Here is a 22,590-nt window from a genome sequence, read left to right as displayed (position 1 = left end):
AAGCATGGCATAATAGGCTCTTTCATTTCTAGAAATCCTTTCCAAGGGTTACTCTGGTAGTCTCTCCTTGTGTGACTTGGCCCTCCAGCGAGGTCAGGTTTTGTCCCACTCCTTCCAGAATAACAGAAAGTCCAACAAATAATTTCAAAACATTGTGTCAGGTCTCTGGCTCCTGACACACTCTCCAGCAGTCTGGCCCCACACTACGGTCCCAGCAGTCATCATGTCCTTTGGTCCAGGTTCTGAATTGTCCTTATCCCTTTACACCAGGAAGCTTCATGCTACTTTCCTAATGACTGATAGGGGAAACACAGGCCCACCTGCTACACTGAGTTCCAGTGCAGGGATCCTACAACAAGTAGCCAAGGTCTGCTCCATTCAACACCTTGCTGCTGCCTCCCTGGACTCCTTCCTACCATTAACCTTTCTTCAGGCTTTCATCCTTTCCCCCTTCCTGGGCTCTTTAGAGTAAGCAACACTTACCCAGGCTTCTCCCCAGAGGTTTAGTTCCTACCCTTGTATCAGGGCCAGCCACAGAATTTTATCCTAATCCAGAGGTTCCAAAACTTGGTTCGTGGCTTGTTCAGGGTAAGCCCCTGGTGGGCCGCGAAATGCTTTGTTTACTTGAGCGTCCGCAGGTATGGCCGCTCGCAGCTCCCAGTGGCCGCGGTTCACCATTCCCAAGTTTGGGAACCCCTGCCCTAATCCTGTGTGTTCTAAGCATCTTCCCTCATGAGCCTGTCTATTCCCCACAGGTCTCTCCACTTTTAACTACTCTACTTCCCAGAAAGTGACTGCAGAGTTCTTCTTCCTCTCCCTGCAGCCCTTCAAACTTCAATCCCAAATGCAACCTTAAGTTTTATCATCACAGCTTCGTGGGCATTACTGCCTGCAGTTTCCTATGACAGAGGGCCTCACTAGCTCAGGCTTCTCTCTGCCTTTAATTCAAGTGAGGAAACTCCCAGCTGCCCCTCTCCTGAGTTTTCTCCCTGGTCTCTGTCCCGATGCTCTGTGCTCCTCCCTTTATGAAGACCCAGCTCCTGCCACCACTACAGATGCCACCCAGTGGCCTAATTGGGCTCAAGCTCCTGTTAACCCTTTCGTTGCATGTGTGGGATACACACCCTATCACATATGTTAATAATACATTTCCATTCATACAATAATTCTTGTTCAGCTGTGTACATTTAGGCTCAGCTGTGTAAATGAAACCCCAGTGTCCTTGGGTGAGAGATGCTGTATTATTGTCTTTGAGTGGAAGGAGTACACAGGTAAATAAATGAAGAGTTTTTTCCTGCTGTCTTTTCAATTAATGGCCTTCATGTATTTCTGCAAATATTTTATTGGTTATAACATTTTATTAGGAATAATTTTTAAAAATAGAAGCAAAAATATTGTAGTTAGACTTCTCAGAAATTTTATCACTGGAGATGGCTGTTTTCTTGGGCTTCTTTTAGGAAAAAAGGCAAAATGAGAAATTATATTAAAAGGTTACTTTGACATAATTCTATTTGGAGTTATGCCACAAGAGTCTATTGTGTATTGTTGATTCTCCTATCATACATATAAATGAAAATATTTAACTTATAATCTGTATTCCCTGTAGAAATATTTCACTGACTATTGAAGGGAGCCTCAAAGTATCATATTGGGATTCACAAGGGAACTGGCATAATGACAAACCATGTTGTGAATATGAATGTGCTTTTCCTCTCCAATTTGTATTCTTAAAATATGGATTCCTAAGTAAGTGTTGTATAAAGTCTCCTCTAAGGAATCATTATAGTGGCACTGCTGCACTATAAGGTTGCATCACAACTTCTGTTTAAAGGTTGATCTTTGTAAATTTGGGGTCATTTGAGCTTGAGGTTGTGGAGATATAAGTCATGAAAAAAGGCATTTTTCAAAAAGTTTCTAGGTGTTTTTTGTTTTTGTTTTTTGCAGAGCTGGAGATCAAACTAAAAATGTGATGTGGGTAAAAATATCTCAGTTGGTCAAGTTTTATATAAGATAGTGCATGGCACTCACTAAATCTTTGGGGAATCCAAGAGAATGGTATTTATGAAAATGTATATTTTATTTCTTGCATGTGCCACAATTAAACAGCTAAAAGGTCTTCCTTCTAGACATTTTATATGCTTTAAAGCTTGACTTTTGTAAGTGCTCTAAAATTTAAATGGTTACTCAGATTGCTTTGAAATTTGTGGTGCTTCATGGGGGCACAAGATAGCATTATTGATAGAACCCTCAGGGGTTCCTGAATTCCATCCCCCCACTCCTCTCCAAAAAACCTGGTTCCCTTCTGCTACTTTCTACTGTTAAATTGAGAGGTACTAATGACTGGATAAATCACAAGACCTCTTGATGCCTTTGAACTCACCCTTCAATCAACATAACTAAGAATAAAGTAATCATAACCACCCACTAACACAAAAAGAATTTTGGACTTAAGGTATGTCTATACTACAATTAAACACCCATGGCAGGCCCATGCCAGCTGAAATGGGCTTGTGGGACTCAGGCTAAGGGACTGTTTAATTGCCAGTGGGCTCCAGAGCCTGGGCTCCAGTCTAAGCCTGAACTTCTATACTACAATTAAACAGCCCCTCAGCTCAAGTCCTGAGTCAGCTGGCATGGGCCAGCCCGGGGTGTTTAATTGCAGTATAAACATACCCTGACTGGCTGGTGATTTTTACAATTTGTGAGTCATGGGGGGTAATTTTAGTTTGGGAGGAATGTAATCCAAGTCTTTGTGGGGAAATTGGGTGGGTGACTGCTTCCTAGGAAGGGATGGGTATTAGGGGGCAAAGGAGTTGGGAAATAGGGGGAGAGGGATTTGGGGCTTCAGCAAGGGAAGGGAGGTTATGGAAAGGGAGGGGGATAAATGGAGATGGGTGGTAGGGGAGGGGAGAGAAGTTGGGGACTTGGGGGGCGGGGAAGAGACTTGGCATCCCAAAGGTCTCCCAGTGCTCGAGAGCAGTCCCTGGCCCATGTCCCCACCCCTTGGGGTGCACCACCCAGGACAGGTGGAAGGTTCGGGGCTCCCTACAGTGGCCTGGGCTCCCTGGGCAGCTCTTACCACTGCCCAGCTCCAACTTCTGACCTGGCCAGGGCATGGGGTGAGGGGACGGGGGAGCAGAGGTGGGGCCATGGAGAGGGGCCAGGCCTCATGGTGAGGGGCAGCTAAGGCCCACCTCATTCCCACCACTGGGAATTAGCTCCCCCACCATGAAGCACAGCCCCTGTCGGCACCACTCTGTGCTAGCCTGAGGCTTGCAGTTTGAGGGGGCAATGTGGCCCCCTGCCCCCCAAACTACACCCATGTTAAAAAGTGGATGGGCATGGCCCCCCGGTCCCAACACCCCTGTCTGCAGCTAATCCTGGAACTGGGGGTTGCTGATTCAATAAGCTGCAACCCAAGGCTGGAGCTCTGCCAATCAGGCTTCAAAGTGAAAGTGGAGAAACATAGCAGGGGCAGGGAGGAGTGGAGAGGAGTGGGGAAGGAAGCAGGTCTTCTGGATCTTTTCTCTACAAAGCACTGACCTTTCAGGTGACTAAAGGGAGCTAGGCAGGGAGAGGAATAAAAATAATAAAGTGGGAAAGAGGATAGTCAAAGAAAAGTAGAAACATTAATTGTAGATATAGCTGATATTATTGCCTATACTTACAGTTGCCCAGCATTTTTCTTTATAAGACCCTATTTTCAGTTGCTTATAATTTTGCCAAACTGTAACTATTTTGTGCTGAAATTCTCCATGCTGGGTGTTTGTCTCCCATTGAATTTATTATTTGTTTATTGTTGAATTCAGGTAAAATGGTTCACCCATTTCCAAGGAGAAGACTTGGGGAAAATACTGTTTTGCCAAGGTTAAAAAAATTCATTAATTATTTCACAGAGAAGCTCTAGCACTTCTGTGCTTTGGAGCAGGGACTTGAAATTCAGCAGTACGGTTGCACTGTGTCAGGGATATGCCTTAGTTGCTCATATGAACAACTGCCAAATTTGGTTAAGCTATAAATTTCAAAGAAAAAAAATCTCTGTTCACTCATGCTCAGTAGAGACTTGTTAGAATTTGCCTGTTAAATCCCCCAAAGATTCTATGCACACACAGCATGCTCCAGCCCTTCATAGTTCCCATCTTCTGACTGAACAGAGTATGTGCCACCCTCTTAGAGCAACTGAGGAACACCAGCATCTGTGATGCTCTGTACCTCGGGGGAACACCCTACACACCCATGTTCATCTTTATAAAATGATGGTGTGATATCCAATACAAAGTTTGTCATGTTGGGTGTCTTCGGAAGGCTCATAATGCACTGAGCATGGTTGTTACAGTGATGTTATCGTAATTGTTACAGTAATGTTGTAATAAGGTTATAATTTCATGTGTTATGAGGCTAAAAGTGTATCCTCATGGCTTAAAGCAAGCCCAGACAAAAACTCTCCAAGAGCAGAGAGGCGGTTCACACCTCGGCAGGGCAGGTATGGGAAAAACCCAGCCCAGCTTCACAGGAACAAAAGATGCTGGCCTAGGCAGCAACAAAAGAATCCGTTAGACTCTCGAAGGAGTCATCCCCCTTCCTTCGGTCAATTTGGAACTGCAATGAGATAATGCTCACCTGACTCTGAAAGAGGGGGGCAAAGCCAAGAGGGAAGAAAGGACATAATAAAAGGGAGAGACATTTGCCATGCTCTTCCTCTCTATTCCACCTACCTCTACAGACACCACACCAAGCAACTGAAGGGCTGATCAAAGGGGAGATTCTGGCTGAAGTGCAACCTAGGGGCAAAGAGGCAGAATGTTCTATGTTGACTAGAATACATTCCCCTAGAGAATCTGGAATTCAACCCAGGAATCTCAGTCTTGACATTCCTTTACTGTCAGCAAATAGCTGTGAAAATCACTGGCAAAGTGCCTCTCTCTTGCTTTAGTGACTGGTCCACAAGGTGAATAACAGGTACCTACTGTAGTTCTGGGAGACAGCAGGCCTAAACCTGTCCATAGCTAAAGTCCCTCCCACAGTGGAGCTGACAGACAACAAATGAAAAAACAGCGATGTGAGCGACGATCACAGGGCAAAAATCAGGTAAACAGCTGGAGAAACTGAGCAGAGAGGCCCCAACAGCACCCAATGCTCCTCAAAGGCTTCTAGGGAGTTAGTGGACACTGCCCAGAGGAGCTCTACTCGCAGGAGTGATTGGACAAGAAAACAGAAATAGACCCCACAGTCACAAAACCAACTTCCTCCTCCTGGTGTGATGGATGGCCATCTTGGCCAGCACCAGGAGGAGGTTGACGAAGAGGTCCCATGATTTGATGTGCCCATGGATGGGGTATGCCAGGATGAGGAGCTGCAGGGAAAAGTGAAGCCAGAACATTAGTAAAAGATTCTGGAGAAGCTGGAAGAGGGGCTGCAACCTGATGCACTCTATGTAAATCTGCACCAGGGTCTTCCTCTCACTGCAAAAGGGACAAGTATCGGGTGAGTTTGTGAACTGCCCCGGGTACATCCCCGTGCTCATAGCTCCATGAAGGAGCTGCCAGCTGATGTCCTCTGCAGGCCATGGGACCAGAGTGGAGTACAGGCTGTCCCACTGGGGATCCTCTTCCTCCTCAGGTTGCAGCAGGTCCTGCCACTTGGGGTGGGACACAAAGGTGAGGAAATGAATAGAATGAAGCATGAGTTTGTATAGATGTTTCCTGGGTGCAGTTCAGAGGTGGATCATCTGGATGACATTCAGTCAACTTAGATTTTGTGTTAGGGCGGCTGGGGAGGCTCCAGGGGCAGGAACCCGATGACAAGTTCCCAGAAGGCCTCAGGTAAGAAGGGGGTAGGGAACACCCTCATGCAGGACCCTCTAGAGGAAAACAAGAGAGGAAGGAGGCAAGGTTGCCCTCCCCTCCTGGAGCACACAATGGGGGATGTACAAGGTGGGCAGCCCCATGCACTGGCTAAGTGCCATGGGATCCACCCAGTCCCTCTGACCATAGTCCAGGAGGTCTCCAACTCTGGTGGTACCAGCCCTGACCAACCTCCAGAACACTGGGATTATTTTTCCACCTGCACAAGTAGATGGGGGTTGTGTAGCAGGGGTTCTGCAAGGAGATTCTCCCCCTCAACAGCTGCTCTAGACCTGGTCTCTGAGACTAGCTTCCAGGTCCTGAGGAGGTCCTGGTAGAAGACTAGTGGCTTAGGAGAGACCTCTCAGGTAGTGATAAAAGAGCTGCTGGTCATATTGTAGCCCGTGGAGGTGGTGGAGGAAGGCATGCACCAGCACACTCAACACCAGACTACCTGCAGGGTGAAGGAGCCACTGAAGGGCCTGAAGGCAGAAGGCTTGGACCTGGCTGCGGATGCAACCAGGCCCTGTTTGCCCTCCCACCCAGGGGGAGAATCAGGAACTCCACAAAGAATCAGTGCATTCCTGGCCAGAAAAACTCCAGGATTTTCTTATGGAGACTGGCCAGAGCTTCCAGGGATGGGCTCAGGGTGTTGGATAGGTACCAGAGCACGGACAGGACCAGCTGGGAAAGGCACCAGAGCATCCCTGTCCTCCTTCGCAATCAGTCAGCCACCCTGGCCTCGAGATCACTCCAGTTCTCCAGCCAGGATTGGTGGCAGAAGGATTGGTGGCAGAAAAGTAGATGCTCAGATAGAGCAATGGACCTGCACCCAACTGGATGGCCTGGTGCAGGTGGGAGGGAGCTAACCTGTCACCCATCCCCAACCATCAGGCCAGAGCTTTTGACCAGTTGACCCAGGTGGAGGAGGCCACCAAACAGATAGTTTGGCAAGCCTCCATCCATATCAGGTCTCCTGGGCCATGAGGAGCATGCTGTCAGCATACACCAACAGGACCACCCACAAGCCAGTTCTCAAAGCATCAAACACATCATCCTCTTACAGTAAAGATAGAGAAAGGGCTCCCTTGTTATGGTATGGAGCTGGCCAGACAGCAGACAGCCCTAATGCACCCCTCGACCAAAAGTGACGAGTTCGCTCAAGGCCCAGTTGAGCTTGACCAGACACCCCACAGAGGCATACAGAACCTAGAGAAAGCCCACGAACAGGGCCTGACGCCAAAAGCCCACAGAGTGCCCATGAGATACCCATGCTCCATCCTGTCAAACCACCTTCTTCTGGTCCAGAGAGAGGAGGGTGAGAAACAGACTATCCCTACATGCTAGAAGGAGTATGTATTGGACCGGAGAGAGGTTATCAAAGATGGTCTGATCTGGGATGATGTAGGTCTGGATGGGGTAGATGACATCCACCAGCACAGACCCCAGATGCTGTGAGATGGCTTTCACTATGACATTGTAGTCCATGCTGACAAGCAAGACTGGGTGCCAATTCCTTAGTCACATAGGTCCCCCTTCTTAGGCAGCAGAGCAAGCACAGCCTACCAGCACAACTCCCTATGGACTCGGCCCTGTACATGGCAAGGTACAGGCTGAGGATGTTCCAGAATATGCCGTAGAACTCCATGGTCAGCCCATTGATGCCCAGAGATTTATTAGTTGGCATCATACGGAAGTCTTCCAAGAACTTGGCCAGATTGAAAGGTTCGTCTAGCTGGTCCCCGTCACCCATATGGACCATAGTGAGTTCATCCCACAGAGCCCCACAGGTGTTGGTTGGATCCAGGGAGAAGAGGCTGTCATAGGTCCTGGCTCTTCCCTGTATTTCCACTGGATCCGTGAGAGAGCGGGGCGGTCCTCTGGTAGGTGATGTGCTTTTTGGACCCCATCTTTTTCTTCATGGCATAGAAGAAGCAGGACCTGCAATCCATCTCCTTAAGGATTGGGCACCCTGGGCCCAATGGTCATGAAGGGCCCAGAGCTCATCCCACTTCCCCTGATGCTCTCTGCAGAGGAATGGATCATAAGGTGAGTGACCAGTTCCAAAATCTCCCATTGCAACTGCTCTATCACCATGTCCTTCCTTCAGCTAGCCACCCCCCACTCCCAGTGTAGTTGCAGCAGAAGAGCCAGGCACATAGTTGCCCCACGTCCCACCACCCCCTCACTGAATGAAAAGCATACCTCCACCTCTGCCAGGCCACCCAGAATACCTGGAAGGATGCCACAAAGCCCACATCCTCCATCAGGCTGTTACTGAAATGCCAGTAGGCCCACCCCAGCCTCTAGGGTGTTAGCAAGGCCATCATAGTCACCAGATAGTGGTCTGAGAAGTTACTCACCTTGTGCAGCAGAGATGGTTCTTTGAGATGTGCGTCCCTATGGGTGCTCCACTGTAAATGTGCTTGCATCCCTGTGCTACAGATTGGAGAACTTTGGTCCCAGCGTCCATTGGGCCTGCACATGTGCTGTCTCTCCTTGTGCTCCACCATGAGGCTAACCAGTGCATGTGAGCTAACCCCCTTTAGTTCCTTCTCTACCACAGAGCCAAAGACAAGAACTTCCAAAGTAGAGGGGAGGAGGATGGGTTTTGGAGCACCCACAGGGACACACATCTCGAAGAACCATCGTTACTGCACAAGGTGACTTCTTTTTCTTTGAGCAGTGTCCCTTTAAGTGCTCCACTGTATGTGACTTCCAAGCAGTATCCCCCACTCTATCTGGAGGTGTCATGTTGTGAAACTGGTAACATTGTCTAATGCAGTTTGAGACCCACTTGGAGAGTCTCTGGGCTCATATTGCTTAGGGGACTTCTTAAAAGCCTTTCTCCTGTCGAGATAAAAGGCTAGGGCTCTCCTAACATCTCGCTTGTGTATAGAATAGCCTCCCTACTATCATGAAAAGAAAAGGAGTACTTGTTGCACCTTAGAGACTAACCAATTTATTTGAGCATAAGCTTTCGTGAGTAACCTACAGCTCACTTCATCGGATGCATTCAGTGGAAAATACAGTGAGGAGATTTATATACACACAGAACATGAAAAAATGGGTGTTTATCATGCACACTGTAAGGAGAGTGATCACTTAAGATGAGCTATTACCAACAGGAGAGTGGGGGGAGGAGGGGAGAAAACCCTTTGTAACCAGAGTGCTAATTTGATGATTTTAAATATCATTGATGAACAAAGAGATAAAGAACGATTGATATGTGGAACCCAGTAATTGTTGGTCATTGCGTAGCTTGACCAAAAGGAGGGATTGTGAAAGTAGAATGAATTATATTGAAATTATAATTCATTAAAGAAACGCTGCTTGAAGGGTTTGTTGAAATATAGTTGTCAGGAAGAGAAACATTAAAGAGTGTGAGACAATGGGTCCTCAAACTAATTAACTTAGAGCTCCTACTGAGCTAGGACATTGGTAAATGTTAGTATGCAAATACGATATGTATGTATATTTGTCAGTTTCTGCTTCCTTTTGTCTCTTATGTTAAATTGGCTTTCCCTTATCTGTTTAAATAAGTTAGCTTGAGCTTTTGCGGGAGGCTCACATATCTGGGTGCATTGGCAAAGCGCTTTCCTAATAAACAGAGTGGTCTGACAAATTTTGTGAGTCTTGAATCTGACTTCCTCAGACGTTCTTGTTAACTGCTGGAAATGGCCCACCTTGATTATCACTACAAAGGGTTTTCTCTGCCCCCTCACCCCCCACTCTCCTGCTGGTAATAGCTCATCTTAAGTGATCACTCTCCTTACAGTGTGCATGATAAACACCCATTTTTTCATGTTCTGTGTGTATATAAATCTCCTCACTGTATTTTCCACTGAATGCAGCCGATGAAGTGAGCTGTAGCTCACGAAAGCTTATGCTCAAATAAATTGGTTAGTCTCTAAGGTGCCACAAGTACTCCTTTTCTTTTTGTGAATACAAACTAACACGGCTGCTACTCTGAAACCTGCTATCATGGTGAGCCTTGGGATAAAAGGTCAGAAGATGTATCAGCTGGTTCATGTGAAAGAGGAGGGTGAATTTCAAGTGTAGCCTGAGTGTGATTTTGTCCTGTAAGAATACTGTGTAGGGGTTATGTACCATCATAGATGCTATTTCCCCTATTCTCCTGGCCGAAGTGATCTCCACCAGGAAGGCTCTTTTCATTGACAAGTATGTAAGAGTCACCATGGTTTCAGAGGGAGGTCTAGTCAGGGTTTTCAGCACCAGGTTATGTCCCATGTAGGGATGGGAAGTTAGGGTTGTGGAAAAAGGTTTACTATACCCCTTAAGAATCGTTTTGTGATTGGGTGTGATAGCACTGAGTATCCCTCTACTGATTGGTGGAAGGCTGTTATAGCTACTTAGTGGACCCTGAGCGAACTGAGAGACTGTATGGACTCTTAAAAAATCAGGACTTAGTCTAGGATCTTTGGAAGAGTCACAGATATCTGATAAATTTGTTGAGAATTACACCAAACCTGAAACCTGGACCACTTTTGTATGTAAGTATGATGTGTTGAGGACTGTCTACAGTGTAGTAATACCTCTTGTACCTCCTTCATGCTTTCTATGCACTCGAACCATGAAGGAGCCAAGCTTTGAGGCAGAGAATCCCTGGGCTGGGATGTAGAGTGCATCCTTCATTCTGGGAGAGGAGTTATCAAGTGGATAGGAGAGAGATCAGTGGGCACCTCACAAATTGTGACAGGTAATGGTACCAAGTCTGTCTCGGCCAAGTGGGAGCAATCAGTATGATGTGTACGCCTTCTCTTTTTAATAGGACTTTCAACAGTGGGGAAACAAGAGGAAAGCCATAGAGAAAGCCCCTGTCCCAGGGAAGATCATCGCCCAGGGAGTGTTGCCCAATCCCAGCTCTGGAGCAATAGCATGGACATTTCTTGTTCAGATAAGTAATGAACAGGTCTGTGGTTGGTGTGACCCAGTATCTGAATAGGTTGTGAAGTACTGCTGGGTTTATCTCATATTTGTGATCGTGTGGGAACTTGCGACTGAGACTGTCCGCTATCGAGCACTGTGTGCCCATGTCACAAATATAAAGGGAAGGGTAACCACCTTTCCGTATACAGTGCTATAAAATCCCTCCTGGCCAGAGGCAAAGTCCTCTTACCTGTAAAGGGTTAAGAACTTCAGATAACCTGGCTGGCACATGACCAAAAATGACCAATGAGGGGACAAGATACTTTCAAATCTGGAGGGGGGAAAAGGCTTGTCTGTCTGTGTGATACCTTTGCTGGGAACAGATCAAGGATGCAAGCCCTCCAACTCCTGTAAAGTTAGTAAGTAATCTAGCTAGAAAATGCATTAGGTTTTCTTTGTTTTGGCTTGTGAAATCACCGTGCTAGAGGAAATGTGTATTCCTGCTTTTGTGTCTTTTTGAACGTAAGGTTTTGCCTACAGTTCAGAGTGGGGAGGGAACCCTGATTTAGTGGCAGAGTGCTGGGATCATTTTGAATCAGAGATCATTTTGAATCAAAAGCACAGACCTGAAGAGGTTTTATTTTTTTACTGAGAGCAGCTAGAGGGTTTTCTGTCTCTTTGTCTGGAGGCAGAGGTGTTAGTTTTTTAACAAAAGGATTTTTCTGTAGGCTGGGAACAGCTATCAGAAGCAAAGGTATCAGGTTACAGCACAGCGAATTAGGAATTCACAAGCAGGTTTTTTTTTTCTTTCTAACTCTCGGGTACAGCTAGGTTAAACACAGAGAGGCTAGGATGACAGAAAGCAATGTCCAACAGAAACTGGAATTAGCCAGATTTGAAGCTGAAGAAAGACCGAAGGAATATGAAAGACAGGTAGAACTCAGACAGATGGAGATTGATGCACAAGCAGCCAAAGAAAAAGCAGCTAGGGAGGCAGAAGCAGCCAAAGAAAAAGCTGCTAGGGAGACAGAAACGGACAGAGAAAAAGCCAGGGCTAAGACAGAGGAAGCTACCCAAGAGGCTGCCCACAGGAGAGCTATGGAGACAAAAGAAATGGAGAAGAGGGAAAAAGAGAGGAAGCATGCCCTGGAGATAGAGAAGGCAAGGGCTCAGCAGAATATACCGAATAACCCTAACAATCCTTCCCCAACAATCCACAAATATCACTGGATATCCACAAATGGGAGCGACTATGTCCACAGTATGATGAATCCAGTGATATTGCTGAATATTTTCTCACCTTTGAGAGACGGTGCACACATGCCAGAGAGTGTTCCTTTCAAGTAGGAGACCAGGTCATGGTCTTGAAGGCACTCCAGGCCCATAAAATGGAAGCCTCGTGGGAAGGGCCATTCACGGTCCAAGAGCGCCTGGGAGCTGTTAATTATCTCATAGCATTCCCCACCTCCAACCAAAAGCCTAAGGTTTACCATATTAATTCTCTAAGCCCTTCTATTCCAGAGAATTAAAGGTTTGTCAGTTTACAGTCCAGGGAGGAGATGATGCTGAGTGGCCTGAAAGTGTCTACTACAAAGGGAAAAATGATGGTGGCGTGGAAGAGGTGAACCTCTCCATGACCCTTGGGCGTATGCAGCGACAGCAGATCAAGGAGCTGTGCACTAGCTATGAGCTGACATTCTCAGCCACCCCAAGACTGACTGAACGGGCATACCACTCCATTGACACAAGGTAATGCTCACCCAATTAGAGCTCAACCTTATCGGGCGTCTCCTCAAGCTAAAACTGCTATAGAACAGGAGATCCAGGAGATCCTACAGATGGGTGTAATCCGCCCCTCTGAAAGTGCATGGGCATCTCCAGTGGTTTTAGTTCCCAAACCAGATGGGGAAATACGTTTTTGCGTGGACTACCGTAAGCTAAATGCTGTAACTCACCCAGAAAACTATCCAATGCCACGCACACATGAACTATTGGAAAAACTGGGAAGGGCCCAGTTCATCTCTACCTTGGACTTAACCAAGGGGTACTGGCAGGTACCGCTAGATGAATCCGCCAAGGAAAGGTCAGCCTTCATCACACATGTCAGGCTGTAATAATTTAATGTGCTCCCTTTCGGTCTGCAGAATGCACCCGCCACCTTCCAAAAACGTGTAGATGGTCTTCTAGCCACAGGCAGGTGCAGTATAAACTCATGGGGCATTGCTCTATTAAGATGTTTCCAAAAGTTAAATGATTTATTCCAAGTTTGGTGAATTGCAACAAGTAAGTAACCTATATTACAGAAAATAATCTAGATTTTTCTACAATTGTTTCAATTGTTGTATTCAAAAGTTGGTATAACGAAGTAAGAACATACTTTAAAATTTTAAACTGAAGCAGCATCCCTTAAGTGACCTGCCACAAGATGTCAGAATATGTTAGAATTAGAGTTGAGTGGGTCTAATATTTATTAAGGCTGTCAACTAATTGCAAGTAACTCACACAATTAACTCAAAAAAATTAATCACGATTAATCACAGTTTTAATTGCACTGTTAAACAATAGAATACCAATTGAAATTTATTAAATATTTTTGGATGTTTTTCTACATTTTCAAATGTATTGATTTCAGTTACAGCACAGAATACAAAGTGTCCAGTGCTCACTTTATATTATTATTTTTGATTACAAATATTTGCACTGTTAAAAAGATAAACAAAAGAAATAGTATTTTTCAATTCATCTCATGCAAGTACTGTAGTGCAATCTCTTTATCATGAAAGGGCAACTTGCAAATGTACGGGTTTTTTTGTTACATAACTGCACTCATAAACAAAACATTGTAAACCTTTAGTGCCTAAAAGACCACTCAGTCCTACTTCTTATTCAGCCAATCGCTAAGAGAAACAAGTTTGTTTACATTTCCAGGAGATAATGCTGACTGTTCCTTATTTACAATGTCACCTGAAATTAGAACAGGCGTTCGCATGGAACTTTTGTAGCCGACATTGCAAGATATTTACATACCAAATATGCTAAACATTCGTATGCCCCTTTATGCTTCAGACACCATTCCAGAGGACATGCTTCCGTGCTGATGATGCAAGATAAAAAAATAATGCATTGATTAAATTTTGCCTGAACTCATTGGGGGAGAATAGTATGTCTCCTGCTCTGTTTTACCTGCATTCTGCCATGTATTTCACATTATAGACGTCTCAGATGATGACCCAGAAGGTTGTTCGTTTTAAGAACACTTGCACTGCAGATTTGGCAAAATACAAAGAAGGTACTAATGTGAGATTTCTAAAGATAGCTACAGCACTCGACCCAAGGTTTAAGAATCTGAAGTGCCTTCCAAAATCTGAGAGGGATAAGGTGAGGAGCATGCTTTCAGAAGTCTTAAAAGAGCAACACTCCGATGTGGAAATTACAGAACCTGAAACACCAAAAAAGAAAATCAATCTTCTGCTGGTGGCATCTGACTCAGATGATGAAAATGAACATGCGTCAGTCCGCACTGCTTTGGATTGTTCTTGAGCAGAACCCGTCATCAGCATGGATGCATGTCCTCTGGAATGGTGGTTGAAGCATGAAGGTACATATGAACCTTTAGTGCATCTGGCATATAAATATCTTGTGGCGTTGGCTACAATAGTGCTATGCGAACACCTGTTCTCACTTTCAGGTGACATTGTGAACAAGAAGCGGACAGCATTATCTCCTGAAAATGTAAACAAACTTGTTTGTCTCAGCGATTGGCTGAACAAGAAGTACAGCTGAGTGGACTTGTAGGCTATAAAGTTTTAAATTGTTTTATTTTTGAGTGCAGTTTTTTTGGTACATAATTCTACACTTGTAAGTTCAACTTTCATGACAAAGAGATTGCACTACCATACTTGTATTAGATGAATTAAAAAATAGAATTTATTTTGTTTTTAAGAGCGCAAATATATGTAATAAAAATAAATATAAAGTGAGCACTGTACATTTTGTGTTCTGTATTGTAATTGAAATCAATATATTTTAAAATGTAGAAAACATTCAAAAATATTTAAATAAATGGTATTCTATTATTGTTTAACAGTTTGATTACTAAAGCTGTCTCACAGCATGATTTTACATGTGGTTTAGCTATGTAGAGGCTGGGTTACTCTCTGTTTCCATATGTGGTTTGGCTAGGGTGAGGTTAGTTTAGTGTATACTCTTACATATAATGTAAGGTTGACAAAGGAGGTGCTGTTGTCATCATGAATAGGTCGGAATATGAACAAGAGGCTGCTCGGCAGCTCTCCAACACCACTTTCTACAAGCCATTACCCTATGATCCCACTGAGAGTTACCAAAAGAAACTACAGCATTTGCTCAAGAAACTCCCTGAAAAAGCACAAGATCAAATCCGCACAGACTCACCCCTGGAACCTCGACCTGGGATATTCTATCTACTACCCAAGATCCATAAACCTGGAAATCCTGGATGCCCCATCATCTCAGGCATTGGTACCCTGACAGCAGGATCGTCTGGCTATGTAGACTCCCTCCTCAGGCCTTACGCTACCAGCACTCCCAGCTATCTTTGAGACACCACTGACTTCCTGAGGAAACTACAATCCATCGGTGATCTTCCTTATAACACCATCCTGGCCACTATGGATGTAGAAGCCCTCTACACCAACATTCCACACAAAGATGGACTACAAGCCATCAAGAACACTATCCCCGATAATGTCACGGCTAACCTGGTGGCTGAACTTTGTGACTTTGTCCTTACCCATAACTATTTTAGATTTGGGTACAATGTATACCTTCACATCAGCGGCACTGCTATGGGTACCCGCATAGCCCCACAGTATGCCAACATTTTTATGGCTGACTTAGAACAATGCTTCCTCTGCTCTCGTCCCCTAACACCCTACTCTACTTGTGCTATATTGATGACATCTTCATCATCTGGGCCCATGGAAAAGAAGCCCTTGAGGAATTCCACCATGATTTCAATAATTTCCATCCCACCATCAACCTCAGCCAGGTCCAGTCCACACAAGAGATCCACTTCCTGGACACTACAGTGCTAATAAACAATGGTCACATAAACACCACCCTATACCGGAAACCTACTGACTGCTATTCCTACCTACATGCCCTCAGCTTTCACCCTGACCACACCACACGATCCATCGCCTACAGCCAAGCTCTGCGATACAACCGCATTTGCTCCAACCCCTCAGACAGAGACAAACACCTACAAGATCTCTATCAAGCATTCTTACAACTACAATACCCACCTGCGGAAGTGAAGAAACAGATTGATAGAGCCAGAAGAGTTCCCAGAAGTCACCTACTACAGGACAGGCCTAACAAAGAAAATAACAGAACGCCACTAGCCATCACCTTCAGCCCCCAACTAAAACCCCTCCAACGCATTATTAAGGATCTACAACCTATCCTGAAGGATGACCCAACACTCTCACAAATCTTGGGAGACAGGCCAGTCCTTGCCTACAGACAGCCCCCCAACCTGAAGCGAATACTCACCAGCAACCACATACCACACAACAGAACTACTAACCCAGGAACCTATCCTTGCAACAAAGGTCGTTGCCAACTGTGCCCACATATCTATTCAGGGGACACCATCACAGGGCCTAATAACATCAGCCACACTATCAGAGGGTCGTTCACCTGCACATCCACCAGTGTGATATATGCCATCATGTGCCAGCAATGCCCCTCTGCCATGTACATTGGTCAAACTGGACAGTCTCTACGTAAAAGAATAAATGGACACAAATCAGATGTCAAGAATTATAACATTCATAAACCAGTCGGAGAACACTTCAATCTCTCTGGTCACGCGATTACAGACATGAAAGTTGCTATATTACAACAAAAAAACTTCAAATCCAGACTCCAGCGAGAAACTGTTGAATTGGAATTCATTTGCAAATTGGATACAATTAACTTAGGCTTGAATAGAGACTGGGAGTGGCCAAGTCATTATGCAAGATAACCTATTTCCCCTTGTTTTTTCCTACACCGCCCCCCCCCAGACATTCCTGTTAAACCCTGGATTTGTGCTGGAAATGGCCCACCTTGATTATCATACACATTGTAAGGAGAGTGATCACTTTAGATAAGCTATTACCAGCAGGAGAGTGGGGTGGGAGGAGGTATTTTTTCATGCTTTGTGTGTATATACAAAGATCTTCTACACTTTCCACAGTATGCATCCGATGAAGTGAGCTGTAGCTCACGAAAGCTTATGCTCAAATAAATTGGCTAGTCTCTAAGGTGCCACAAGTACTCCTTTTCTTTCAGTGTATGTTTGTTTTTTACAGTATTCTCCTTCTAGTTATAGTTCACATGAATCAGCAATGCTTTGGAAACTGATGTAGTCCTAATGAGAAACAAGCTGACTTATCTAGTGCCACAAAATGACCAGCAACAAAAAACATTATAGCCTCAACCTCGCTTCTGTTGCTCATAATTCTGGTTTAAAGCCTCATATTCCTTAACTTGCAGGTGCAAGGTCTGATACAAACCACTGTCTTCTTTCTGCAGGTGGAACCAGAGGGCATCCATCCATCCCTGCCAGTCCATTTCTGGGAGAGACTTTTCAAAGGCACAAAAATCAGTTCAGCTCCCAGTCAATGTGAGCTGGGTGCTTCAACTGCCATTTAAGTATCTTTGAAAATTCCTACCCACCCACCCACCGCATTTGCATCGGACCAGATATGTCTGTGTATGATTATATATTATAAAGTATCTGACTACGGTGACTTCAATTTCTTTATGCTTAGAGTATGTTTTCAAGACTGTTTATAGGAAGAGCTGTGGATTAGGACTAGTGATTTATTTTGTTTAATAAAATCAGAGTCACAGAAATTGGTCAGAATTGACCCTTTGCCACAGAAGGGTCCTCTGAGAGAAGTGACTTGTCCTAGTCTCTTCAATGGGGAAACCTAAAGATATCAATTTAAATGTCAACATTGCTAACTATAAGTTCTGATGATTGTAACAGGAACATCCAGCTAATGTGTTTATCCCACAATCCCAAATTGTCTACATTACTTCTCAAGAGGTAAAAACCTCTGATTGTTGCTCCAATCCTAACTGCTTCTATCTAGCAGCTGTGTGTCAACCCAAAAATCTGCAGAGTTTTAAAAAAATGTGTGGACAGCATAAAATAAATTGAATCTTTTATCAAAATAAATAATACAGTATTAATTGTATTTAATATTTAATTCAATAAGTATAGATTTCTTAATTTAAATGAAACCCCCACAGAACATTCTGTATGCTGCAGAAACCAAAGGTGCTTGCAACAAAACATAGGTCCAGCTCACTATTAAGTATGCAAAGCCTTGAATAAAAGTTATTTTAAAAGGATAACTTGAGTAAATGGACAAGCTGCAGGCAAAGCTCCTCAGGACTGAGGGATGGAGGACTCTGAATTCCATTTAGTGTTGAAGTAATAAAATTAAATAAATTTTGAGTAGGGAAGGGAATACACAGGTGTAAACCCCAGTTGCTCATTAAACACCGACCATATTTGTCTTCAGCGTAGTTGCAGCCAAGTCAGTCATAAGAACATAAGAATAGCCGTACTGGCTCAGACTAAAAGTCCATCTAGCCCAGTATCCTCTCTTCTCACAGTGGCCAATGACAGGATATTAGAGACACAAAGTGGGTGAGGTAATATCTTTTATTGGACCAACTGTTGTTGGTGAGAAAGACAAGCTTGTCTGATACACAGAACTCTTCTTCAGGTCTGGGAAAGGTACTCTGAGCCTCATAGCTAAATGCAAGATGGAACAGATTGTTTATCATAAGTAGGTAGTACATATTCTAAGGGACTTTTCAAGATAGAGTGGCCTGTTAACCCCTCTGCAGTCATAGGACAAAAAGAGGTGGTTAGTGGATTACAGGTTGTTGTAATAAGCCATAACCAGTGTCAGTTCATTATTTTAGTGTCCCGAAGAACAGCTCTGTATGGCTTGAAAGCTTCTCTCTCTCACCAATAAAAGATATTACCTCACTCACCTTATCTCTCTCTTGGAAAGAGAAATGGGATCTAATAAGGAGTTTCCTGAATTATTAACTCTCTATGAGTAAATGGAACAAATTTCAAAGGAAAAATTGACCTATCTTTTTAGTTTTTTGCAAAGTCTGTATGAATCTTTGTATATATTTTTACTTCAGACAAATAATTCAATACTGTTCCCCTACATTCCCCCCACAAAAGAAAACAGTATATGTAGCTTAGCACATAAATACACAACAGACCAAACATATTTCAACAAGAAAATCACTGTATCAAGCCTACAACTACAAATTATTCAGAGTAGAAAAAAGGACTATAAAAATCTTGAATATTACATTGACTGTAAACTTTTATAGCTGAATTTCTTCACTTACTGAAATGAAATCTGAGTACAGCTGTCTTATTGAAGTCAATGGGGGTTTTGCCTTTGGCTTCAATGAGGCTACAATTTCACTATGACCTTTATAGCTGCTGAAATTGTGGAAGGGGAAGCAGATGTTTTCAGGAAATACGTCTTCCTGATGCTTAGTTTCCCTGTCCCTCCAAAATGTAGGTGACTCAGAGTTGGTAAGCTCCTTAGAGAGGAAAGCTCATATAAATATCTCTCCGCTTCCCCATAACCTTCTAGAACTATAGGTTGCTGTGAACAAAGTAAATGACTATGTAAGATTTCCTCTCTTTTAATGCAGCCCATCAAGCTATTCTCTTCTTCAAACTCCTCCCCCAAATCCACTTTGTTCTCTTCTCAGAGAAGGGAACGCCTACACAAAATAATCCCTCCAAAGAAAATATTCACGTGATAGCTCCATATTCTTCATAGAAATATTGTTATGATATGAATATGGGATAATTAAGATATGATCTATGCAAGATTGGTCATGTGAGATGTCATTGGAAAGGTTGTGATTGACTGACTGTGATTATACTATTTGTATGCATGCATTATTTATCTGAAGTTATGAATATGGACTATGTATCATTTACAAAAGTGCTTGCACGCCCACCAGACAGTAAGCAATCAGCCTGGATGGGCCATTAGGAAGGGCACTAGGACTTTGAAGATGCTAATCTCCCTCCTTCCTAAGAAGTTTCCTGGGATACTGCTTTAACAGGGTCAGGTCATCATGTCACCTGGTACTGGACATCATTTAGGACTTCTGGTATTTTTTCACTGACGGGGGTGAGGGTAAAATTAGGAAACAAAGGATTCCCGCCACATGTAAATCCAATTTAAGGCTGGGGAGTGAGTTAATCTAGGCTCTTCTCCACTGCCTCCCCGTCAAGATGGAAGACTGCTGAAAACACATGAAGAAACAAAGGAACTAAGCTGGTGGGGGGTGAGGGCAGGGGCTGAGCCAAGGCAAGAAAGGTCAGCCTGTGAAGGGAATACCTGGAGATTTAAGCTGCAAGCAGTGCAGTTTACCTTCAAGAAACTCTGCAACCTGCATAAAACAACATTTAGGGTTAGAAATTAATATTTATAGCCAAATTCTTTAAATTATTAAGGCTAATTTGCATGTTTGTTTTATTTGCTCAGTAATCTGCTTTAATCTGTTTGCTATCCCTTATAATCACATAAAATATATCTTTTGTAGTTAATAAACTTGTTTTTTTGTTTATTCTAAAACCCAGTTTGTACTACTCATAACTGGGGGTTGGGGCGGAGGAAGCTGTGCACATCTTCCTCCACAATGAGGGAGGGAGCCAACTTCATGAGGTTACGCTGTATAGGTCTCTGCAAGACAATATAATTTTGGGTTTACACTCCAAAGGGTGTGTGCACTTGAGTGCTAAGCAATCCCCGAGCTCAGACTTCCCACACAGAGCTGATTGCAGACTCTGTGTGATTCTACAACTGGATGTGTCCCTACCTGTGTCTGTGTGCCTGGCACAGCAGGGCACGGTGAGGGAGCCCAGGCTGGTGGAACGGGCGGGCTGAGTGGGAACCCAGCATATCAGGTGGCACCCTGAAAGGGGGGTCCAATCCCTCATAGCATGTTGAACTAACAAACTGGCTGCATTTTAAAGAAGCCTTATTGGGAGCACAGGAACATACCATCCCGATGTGCAGAAAGAATAGCAAATATGGCAGGCGACCAGCATGGCTTAACAGTGAAATCTTCAGTGAGCTTGAACACAAAAAGGAAGCTTACAAGAAGTGGAAACTTGGACAGATGACTATAGAATATAAAAATATCGCTTGAGCATGCAGGGGTATAATCAGGAAGGCCAAAACACAACTGCAGTTGCAGTTAGCAAGGGATGTGAAGGGTAACAAGAAGGGTTTCTACAGGTATGTTACCAACAAGAAAAAGGTCAGGGAAAGTATGGGACCCTTACTGAATGGGGGAGGCAACGTAGTGACAGATGATGTGGAAAAAGCTGAAGTACTCAATGCTTTTTTTGCCTTGGTCTTCACAGACAAGGTCAGCTCCCACACTGCTGTCCTGGGAAATACAGTATGGGGAGGAGGTGAGCAGCCCTCAGTGGTGAAAGAACAGGTTAAGAACGATTTAGAAAAGCTGGTCATGCACAAGTCCATGGGTCCAGATCTAATGCATCCAAGGGTGCTGTGGGAGTTGGCTGATGTGATTGCAGACCCATTGGCCATTATCTCTGAAAACTCGTGGCAATTGGGGGAGGTCTCGGACGATTGGAAAAAGGAAAATATAGTGCCCATCCTTAAAAAAGGGAAGAAGGAGAAACCGGAAAACTACAGACTGACCAGCCTCAACTCAGTCCATGGAAAAATCATGAATCAGGTCCTCAAGGAATCCATTTTGAAGCACTTGAAGGAGAGGAAGGTGATCAGGAACAGTCAACATGGATTCACCAAGGGCAAGTCATGCCTTACCAAACTGATTTCCTTCTCTCATGAGATAACTGGCTCTGTGGATATGGCGAAAGCAGTGGATGTGATATATCTTGACTTTAGCAAGGCTTTTGGTATGGTCTCCCACAGTATTCTTACAAGCAAGTTAAAAAAGTACAGATTGGATGAATGGACTATAAGGTGGATAGAAAGCTGGCTAGATTGTTGGACTCAACAGGTAGTGATCAATGGCTCGATGCCTAGTTGGCAGCCACTATCTAGCAGAGTGCCCCAAGGGTCAGTCCTGGGGCTGGTTTTGTTCAACATCTTTATTAATGATCTGGATGATGGGATGGATTGCACCCACAGCAAGTTCACAGATGACACTAAACTGGGGGGATAGGTAGATATGCTGAAGGGTAGGGATAGGGTCCAGAGTGACTTAGACAAATTGGAGGATTGGGCCAAAAGAAATCTGATGAGGTTCAACAAGGACAAGTGCAGAGTCCTGCACTTAGGATGGAAGAATCCCACCAGATTCAGGCTGGGGACCAACTGGCTAAGCAGCAGTTCTGCAGAAAAGGACCTGGGGATCACAGTGGATGAGAAGCTGCATATGAGTCAGCAGTGTGCCCTTGTTGCCATAGGAGCATTGCCAGCAGATTGAGGGAAGTGATTATTCCCCTCTATTCGGCACTGGTGAGGCCACATCTGGATTATTGCATCCAGTTTTGGACCCACCACTACAGAAAGGATGTGCTCAAATTGGAGAGTGTACAACAAAGGGTAACAAAAATGATGAGGGGGTGGGGCACATGACTTATGAGGAGAGGCTGAGGGAACTGGGCTTGTTTAGTCTGCAGAAGAGAAGAGTGAGGGGGGATTTAATAGCAGCCTTCAACTACCAAAATGGGGGTTCCAAAGAGGATGGAGTTCAGCTGTTCTCAGTGGTGGCAGATGACAGAACCAGAAGCAATAGTCTCAAGTTGCAGTGGGGGAGG

The sequence above is a fragment of the Lepidochelys kempii genome, chromosome 2, assembly GCF_965140265.1.
Source record: "Lepidochelys kempii isolate rLepKem1 chromosome 2, rLepKem1.hap2, whole genome shotgun sequence".
Lineage (NCBI taxonomy): Eukaryota > Metazoa > Chordata > Testudines > Cheloniidae > Lepidochelys > Lepidochelys kempii.
This window is presented reverse-complemented; position numbering follows the sequence as displayed.